Below are 9,731 nucleotides of genomic sequence, written 5' to 3'. Positions count from 1 at the left end.
TGTGCAATCTTTCATTTATGCATGTGAGAGGGTTTTCTTTTTTTTAATATTTTACATTGTAGGACTTGTTTTGCTTGTTGGTGGTGTTTGCTTATTTAATACATTCCGTCAAGGGCAGAAATTACATGCTGGTTTTTTTCCCCCTAGGAAGTGTGTCTTATTATTTTCTTTACTTTTTTTTCTTTTTTTTTCCTCTTTTTTTTTTTTTTTTTGGTGGTGGGGGTGGTTATGTTTAAATGAAGTTGCTTTTACAACACCAAAGACTTAATCATCCATTTCCTATATAAAAGGTAGCTACTTTTTTGCATGTACCTCAAGCATATTGTAGTATAGTGGTGGAATTTAAGGAAAAGTATTAAGCAGGCGGTGTTTTAGCTTATGGGAAAGTAATAAATTGTATCATTGATCTTGAATGTATCATAGATAAGCTGCTATATAACTATTGCCACTTCAGATAGCTGTGAAAATGGGTGATTAACTAGTTGTTACTTAACCTTCTAATTTCCGTATCAGTCTAATTACATGAAATAGAAGTTGCGGTTTTGATTTTTCACTTTGCTCTTCTGTTTGGAGTGTCATTGTAACTACTGTATTGTAAATGATGGAAAATAATTGCATATGTTAAAAAAATAAATTGTGTTATATTAAAAAAATAGTTCTTAGTGTGCCAGGGTGGCTCAGTCGTTTAAGCATCCTACTCTTGATTTCAGCTCAGGTCATGATCTTATGGCTTATGAGATGGAGCCCTGATTGGGGCTCTGCTCTGGCAGTACAGAGGAGCTGGCTTGGATTCTCTCTTCTTCTCTCTCTGGCCCTCCCCCTGGCCATACATGCATGCACACAGTCTCTTTTTCTAAATAAATAAATAAACACTTAAAAATTATTTCTTAAAACTTGTATCAGTAAAGATGAAGGTATAGAGTATCCCAGGCAGAAAGAAGCCATATGCAAAGGCTCTGTGATAGGAGGAAGATGGGCATATTTGGAGAATTAAATGAGGTCTGGTGAAGAGGCAGGTGAGAGAACAAGAGAGAGATTCGACTCAGAGGAACTAGGTGTGGACAAAAAGTGAGACCAGAAACACAAACAGCTACCAATAAGCAGAGTTGCACAGAATGAACAAAATTTGTGAATCAACAGACACATTTGGCCATTGCTAATTAGTAAAAGCTTTTTAATGGGCTACTGCATTTTGCAAAGAGGAAGATCATTTGACTACTATTTTAGACACATCTATGGCAGAGAACTACATTCATATCAGTGTCACTATTTAAATTCAACTACTAAGTCTTTGAGCTATGACTAATATTATATATAGTTCCTGAGAATTTTCTATGTTTAACCTTGCCTTGAACAGATTAGATATTGTGGTAGGTAGAATGTCTGTCCTAAGTATGTCCATACTGTTATCTCCAAAACCTGTGAATATGGTCCTTGATAGGGAAAAAGAGAATTTGCAGACATGATTAAGTATTCTGATATGAGATCATCCTGGGTTATGGAAGTGTGTCCAATGTAATCATAAAGGCCTTTATAAGAGGAAGGCATGAGAAAATTAGTCAGAAAAAGAGATGGAAATAGAGGTTGGAGGGATGCTGTCACAAACCAAAGAATGTGGACAAACTCTGGAAGTTAAGAAAAAGACAAGGATCATAGAGACAGGCTGCCCATGCCAATAGCTCCTGGCAACATGTGGCTTTGAGCCCTTGAAATGTGACTCATCCAGACTGGGATAGGCTAAATGTGTGAAATACTTAGTGGATTTAGAAAATGTAAAATTGTTCCCCGGCCCGCAGGGTCATTCAACTGGGAGCTGGAGGAGGGAACGGGTGAATGGATGGGACAAGAGACACAAAGAACGAGAGCAAGACAGGAGATCTGATCAAGCTCTAACATTTAATCATGGAGGCTGATTATATACATGTGCAGGGGAGAAGAAAAATGCAGGAGGAGGAAAGAATGCAGGGGGAGGTACCAGGGACCTGTTAGACATTAACAGATGGGAATCTCAGTTCCTGGAGCCAACAGTTATTTATGACTCTCCAGGAACCAACAGTTATTTACTGCTGCTTATCTTGCTGTAACATTCCACCAGAGTTAGTTAACTCTGTCTTAACTTTTCCACCAGAGTTCTTTAACTCTTTCTTTGGCTCCTGGCATAAAATAAAAACAGAATATAAAATATCTCAATATTTTTATGCTGATTAGATATTGAAAGGGTAATATTTTGTATATATTGATAGATAAATAAAATATGTTGTTAAAATGGATTTCACCAGTTTCTTTTTACATTTTCAATGTGGCTGATAGGACACTTTAATTCCAGATGTGGCTATCATTATTTTTCTGTTGAATAGTGCTGGTAACAGACCTTTCAATGCTAACATGCCATAAGTTAAGATACTTCCAAATATTTAGAAATTCTACAAACTCAGAGCTGAACTCAAAATTCTATATTGTAGATATTTATCAGATCTGGTTAAACAAATTGGCTGATATGTAATATATAAATATGTGCTACTTCAGGGTTCCCTTGAATATTTTTCACATATATTAAAATCACCACAATAACCTTCAAGTGTTTTCTATATTTCTGTCAGTGTCAATTTTAAGTTTAATGTTCTTTGAAATTTTGTTATAAAGTATGGCTTTGCAATCCCATCTTTTATTTTGCTTCCCTGGACATGACATTATTTTTTCCTTTCCTAAGTTAAACAAACGTCCGTTGCATTTGAATAATATGTCTGAAAGAATAAAGAATAGTTTTGTTCATCTTGGCAAATGCTTTGCATTGATTTTAATAATGCTCCCTGTCACATATATGGCAAGAGAATAAATCGGACACTAACACAAATCAATGAAATAAATCTGTTAACTGAATAGCAGAAATATTAATACACATGAATTTTAAACAAATGCCTTAGAATTCCAAGCTTTAAAATCTCCACCATTTGGAATGTTTCTAAAGATACATTCTATAATTATGTAAAAGCTTACTATAATCTGCCTAAATTATTCTTGCTGCTTAGTAAATATTTTTTAGTTAATTAGGTGAAGTATAAGTACTCCCCTTCCCCCAAAAAACTCACCATATTTTGGTGATAATCTTGTATAACTAAGCAGTTGTTTAGTCTGAATCATAAAGAAATAATATCAAAGGTAAAACAAAAAATTATGATTGTGAACGAAACATAGTTATAAACTTGGATAAAGGAAAGGTGGGTTTGAAGGTCATATCCTGGCAGCCCATTTGCCCATTAAATTGATCTCATGAATAATTACCATTATTCATGTAATGTATGAGGTTTTATTCAAAGCATCATGTCTGTCTCCTCTGCACTTATTCCAAATGTATTTAAAGGGCAATTGTTCTTAAAGGAAAACTTAAACATCAGCATTCAGGGTCCTATTTTCATTTGGAAAATCAGATTGGGATTCAAATACCTTTTGTTCCCAAAATAAGTCCAGCAGAGATTATTGCAGCACATTTAAAGTATCTAACTTTTAATTGAAATCGTTATAAAACTCAGTCCTGTTGAAGTACAAAAATGATTCACATTCTTTATTAAAGGCCCCAAGTATTCTGGCTTGCCTCGGTCATAGCCCCAGTAACCTGCCATGGAGCAAAGCAAAACTGCTCCATAAAATGGAAGACAATTATTGAAATATTCGGACTGCTTTGCTTCTGTTTATTTGTTTTCACTAGCTAGGCAAGTGACAAATTGTAATTGTCTTATGTCAGGTCTAGTGAATAGTAATAAACTGTACTGATAAAATGAAAGGAACTCATACATTAAAAAATACACAGAATCAGTGGATTATTTGGGGAGTGTAATGGTTTTAAAATGATGACAGGGAAAGAGGGGCACACATAGGAAATTAAGAAAAAGCAGCTGAGGGTGAGAAAGAAGCCCAGAGAAGGGGAGTTGTGTCACAGAAGCCAATGGGGTGTAACAGCAGAATCTCCTATAAAGATGGACTGCGTCAGATGTCACGAAGGTATCAAGTAAGAGCAGGATCACAGACAGCCTATTAGGTACAGAAATGTGAAGGTCTCTGATGGTCTTACTGAGAATAATTTTGTTGGAAGTGAAAAAGAAGGAAATCAGATTGTGATTAGTAAGTGCAGAATCTTGAAAAGTTTCAAAAGATTTTTACTTGTTTGCATAATGCATATTTATTAATATAAGGTTTATTATGCTAGTTTCCAAAATTACATCAGCTAGAAAAGGAAAGAATTATTTCTACTGGGTTACTTTCTTCTTTATCCCATTTTCCTTGCAGAAAGTCATTCTGGGGGAAAAAATGCCATTAAGGTAGGAATACCTGAATTTGTTTCAATTTGCTTCAGACTCTTTTGCACCATCTTCCATCCATCAACCTCCTCCAAAATAAGAAAGCAGTGGCTAATTTGACTTGGAAGAGTTAAGATAACTCTATATTATAATAGGTGGAATTGGTGGAAGCTCTATTTTTCAAAAATATTGTAGGTTGTAAGCAGCTTTATGAAAACTCAACAAAAGTTAAGAGAGTCCTAAAATACTGAGTTGGAATGGCAAATATCAGTTTAATACTCATTATTTTTAAAATATAGTTTTATTTTTATACAGTACAAGAACCTAGAAACAAAGACGTTGGTAGCAATGAGTCTACTTAGAGGCAGATCTTTATTTCCAAATCTCATTGTTTATGTAAGGAGACCAGAATTCTTGAAGAAAGGTGTCTTCTCTGACAGCATTCAGGTGATCCTGGGACGTCTTTTTTTAAGTTTATTTTTGAGAGAGAGAGACAGAGTGCAAGTAAGGGAGGGTATAGAGAGAGGAAGACACAGAATTCAAAGCAATCTTCAGGCTCTGAGGTCTAGCACAAAGCCCAACGTGGGGCTCAAACTCATGAACTATAAGATGTGAGTTCTTTGTGTGCAATCTTTCATTTATGCATGTGAGAGGGTTGTCTTTTTTTTTTTATATTTTTACATTGTAGTACTTGTTTTGCTTGTTGGTGGTGTATGCTTATTTAATACATTCTGTCAAGGACAGAAATTACATGATGGGTTTTTTTTTGTTTTTTTATTGTTTTTTCCCCCCCTAGGAAGTGTGTCTTGGGTTTTTCCCTTATTATTTTCATTACTTTTTTTTTCCTCTTCTTTTTCTGGTGGTGGGGGTGGTTATGTTTAAATGAAGTTGATTTTAATACACCAAAGATTTAATCATCCATTTCCTATATAAAAGGTAGCTACTTTTTTGCATGTACCTCAAGTATATTGTAGTATAGAGGTGGAATTTAAGGAAAGGTATTAAGCAGGCTGTGTTGTAGCTTATGGGCAAGTAATAAATTGTATCATTTATCCTAAATGTATCATAGATAAGCTGCTATATAATGATCACCACTTCAGATAGCTGTGAAATTAGGTGATTAACTAGTTGTTACTTAACCTTCTAATTTCTGTATAAGTCTAATTACATGAAATACAAGTTGGGGTTCTGATTTTTTACTTTGCTTATCCATTTGGAGTGTCATTGTAACTACTGTATTGTAAATGATGGAAAATAATTGCATATGTTAAAAAAATAGTGTTATATTCTAAAAAAATAAATAAATAAAGTTACAAAAAAAAAATCATGACCTGAGCTGAAGTCGGACACCTAACTTACTGAGCCACCCAGGTGCCCCTGGGACATCTTATTTTGCCAAAAAGAAAAGGAATGTCCGATATTAATTGGCATGTATAAAAGGGATATAGAAACCAGACTGAAGGGTAAAGTTTAATATTAAAAAATCACTATTTTTAATTAATTATAAAATATTCTGTAAATAAACATCAAGAGTGAATAGAGGAATTTTAAGTGAATACTTATAAGGAGAAGAAGAAAGGAATTGATTTGCTATCAAGGGAGCAGACTATTTCACCAAAATTTAATGAAAAATGGTAGTTAAAGTAAAAGCATTTGCCTTATCTTTATATGAAGAAATGAATTCTTTCTCATTTGATGACAAAAGATTTTTTATAGAAGAATACTAGCAAATATATATTAACTGTCACAATTTTCAAATCTCAGTTTTGTAATCCATGGCCAAATAATTGATTCAGATAAGGATCAACCGTTGCTACACCATTAGCAAAATGTTGTTGAAGAAATGATATTCACACAGTGGAAAAAATCATCCCTCCTGTACGCATGTGTGCATGCCCACACAGACAGACTTTTAAAGTGTGTGTGTGTGTGTGTGTGTGTGTGTGTGTGTATCTTTACAATGTAAATATCTGTTCATCACTCCCTTAGAGGAATGATTAAATCTAACATCACTAGTTAGTGGGAAGAACTGCATTATTTGCCTTCTAATTATGATACAATATAAAGTACACATCCCATCAATGAAGTCATCTTGCCAAATGTGCTTACCCCAAACAGAATTAAAACTTCACTTTCAATTTATGGAAAATATAGGGTATATTAGAACAAGGTAATGACATAATTTTTTAAAAGATGAATATGAAATATGAGATATTCTATAAGAAAATTGATCTTATCACTTGGAAAAGTCAATGTTGTGACAAAAATGTGAAGGAACTCTTATTAATTAAATGACATAGGGGCACCTGGTAGCTCAGTCAGTTAAGCATCAGACTCATAGTCACAGGTTAGGTCATGATCTCACAGTTCTGTGAGTTCAAGGTGCATGTTGGCTCTGCACTGGCAGCATGGAGCCTGTTTGGGATTCTCTCTCTGTCCCTCCCCCACTGGTGCTCTCTCTGTCTCTCTCAAAATAAAAATAAATAAACTGTAAAAAATTAAAAAGAAAACATAACCACATGCAGTGCTTGAACCTTAACTATATTCTAATTTGGAGAAAGAGAAGGTAACAGAAATATATAGGATAAATGGAAAAATTGAATATGGCTTTGATAGTAAGTAACATTGGGGAAATGTATATTTTCTTATGTGTGACATTGGTAATGTGGTTTTTAATAGTAGAATGTCTACTATAGAATGTTTCCATTTAGGAAAGTCAATTTTAAGTACTTTGGGACAAATTGTCTTAATGTCCACAACAGCTTTTCTGTATGTTAGAAAAATACTTAAGGTGTGCCTGGGTGGCTCAGTTGGTTAAGCATTCGACTTGGGCCAAGGTCATGACTTCATGGTTTGTGGGTGCAAGTCCCACATCAGACTTTGCCCTGACAGCTCAGAGCCTGGAACCTGCTTCTGATTCTGTCTCCTTTTGTCTCTGCCCCTCCCCCACTTGTGCGCGTGCGCTCTCTCTTTCTCTCTCTGTCTCTGTGTTTCTCAAAAATAAACACTAGAAGATTTTTTCAAAGAAAAAAATTAATAAAAAGTTGGGAAAATGTGTTTAAAATAATTGCTGACAAATTCTAAATGTGTATTCTCTGCTCAGATTGCTCACTGAGCTTCAAGTTCATATTGGCAATTGCCCTTTCAAAATCCTAATAGCATCTCCAACTTTCAATACCCAAACATGAACTCTTGAGCTTTCTTTTATTTATCTGCAGTTTTCTACATCTCAGTTGAAGGAAATTTTACCCTTCCAGTTAGTTATACCAAAATCTTAGAAAATATCTTTAACACCATTTCTTCTGTCCACTCCATATACAGCATATCAGGAAAAGCTGTTGGCTCTAAATTCAAAATGTATCCAAACTCTGACCACTTCCCATCACCTTCAATACTACCCTTTTGTACAAGCCACTATCTAATCTCTTGCTCAAATTCCCAGAGAAACCTTTGAACTTCTATGTTCCCATCTTTGCCAATTTACAATCTATTTTTTCACCCAGCATCCAGAGTGATTCATGAAGGTTCAGTGCCCCAAGACTGGGAGGGAAGTTCTACCATTGTAAGCATAACACCTTTTACAGCAATTACCATTTTTGTTCTTTCATAGTCAATGACAATGGAGAAGTCCAACAGAAGCATCTTTAAGGAGGTGATTTGAAACTTGGAGATGTCAAGTACTCATATGCTACTGGCCAAAATTTGGTCACATGATCACAATCGGCAGCAAGAAAGACTAGGGAACACAGTCTGGTGTTATATGGTAATGACCTTAGCTAAAAATCAGAGTATCTTATCTGTTTCTAAAAGAAAGCCTGGAAAAATATACACTCAGCATACTCACAATTTCCCCCAGTAAACATTTCTGGCCACCTAATTAAGCATCCTTGAATTACTGCCCCAAAGCCAGGGTTTCTTAAAGTGCCATCCTCTTCCACATATCTAAATTTAGCTTTTCATAGTCAAGGTGTCTTCTTCCCTCTCTCCTAGTATGTAGTGACATAATGGGAATGGTATGCCCATAATAGAATGTGCATTCAGGAAAAAGAAATGGGAAACACAGAGTAGTCCATCTCCCATAGCAGTTTTAAAAGGCTGATAAGTAGAAATCAAAAAGACTCCCCCTGTAGGCTGCTGTGGGATAGGTTACTTGGTCACATGTCTGGCATCTCTGGTGTCTGCCTTTCTGCTAAGAACTCCTTTATCCATTGTTTACCAGAGTCCCTGACTATAGGATACCCTAGCCTGTTATCCTGTGTGACCAAATCTGAAGTAGGATGAGTTGGACAATATTCCCTCTTTGAGGACTGGACAGCTTCCACAGTCTACTTTTTGCCAGTGAAGGTCTAGGGTCTAAGTGTTGCTTGAGGCATGTGGTTTCATTGGAAATTCAGTTTATTGGCTTTTGTGCTAGGTCCAACTCCTTTTGGTCAAAAATTTAAAATGGCTTGCATAAACCTGACTGAAATAACAGAAAGATGATGGATGTCTTTGATCTGATCTTTACATATGGATAACTTTAGGCACCGTATTATCTCTTGAAGCTTGAGGCACAGATGTTGTTAGACTTTTTAACTTTGAAAAGTTCCAAATTTCTGGACTTTTCATGAGTTTCACTCCCTAGCCACTCTAAATTTTTAAGAGGGCTCTTCAATGTTCACCCATACATGGGCAAGTTTATGTCCATTTCCTTCCGGTAATAACATACAGCATAAGCAGTGGCCAACACACAGAATCATTCTGATTTTTACCAGCTGATTTCCTCAGACTTTGTCTCAGGACCACGGCACAATAACATTCCTCAGTTTTCAACTCACAATATTTGTGAGTTTTCCATCTGCCACTTTGGGCATGTCACATGCAATCTTCGTTTCTATAATAGCGTCCTGCTTCCAGACCCCACTTTTGTTTTTGTTTTCAGGAAATGTTTAAAAATTCAAGATCTAGAAAGATATCTGCAAATACAGTAGTTCTTCATAAGAAAAAATGATTTTGTCTCTAGTATAATGGTTTAGAAGTGAGCAATCCAAGACTGGTGGGAAGTTTCCATGTGTACTCTAATTCATTACCACTATTCACCTATCACAAAGGAGAAAACAGAGTCCAAGATAAGCATCTTAAAAGAGATACACCAGAAGGAGTACACATTGCTTCCCCTAGGATAGCACAAGCACAAGGCTGGTCACATGAACACCACTAATTGTAATGGAAAATCAGAAGGGTGTGCACATACCTATCTATCACTTTAGTTTTTTTATTCTTAAATGATGGAGAGGACAGTTATTGTCACCCTGGACACTAGATATATAATAAACACAAAACCAAGCAGGGGAGCCACCTCTAGCTTCTGTTCAAAATTGTAGGAAACATTAGCTCTCATGTAAAATCACTGCAAATGTTGAGAAAGAGAGACGAATGAAAGATACACATTCCTGA

The sequence above is a fragment of the Suricata suricatta genome, chromosome 5 (assembly GCF_006229205.1).
Source record: "Suricata suricatta isolate VVHF042 chromosome 5, meerkat_22Aug2017_6uvM2_HiC, whole genome shotgun sequence".
In the NCBI taxonomy this organism is placed as follows: Eukaryota; Metazoa; Chordata; class Mammalia; order Carnivora; family Herpestidae; genus Suricata; species Suricata suricatta.
The sequence above is the reverse complement of the archived record's forward strand: the minus strand, read 5'-3'. Positions refer to the sequence as shown.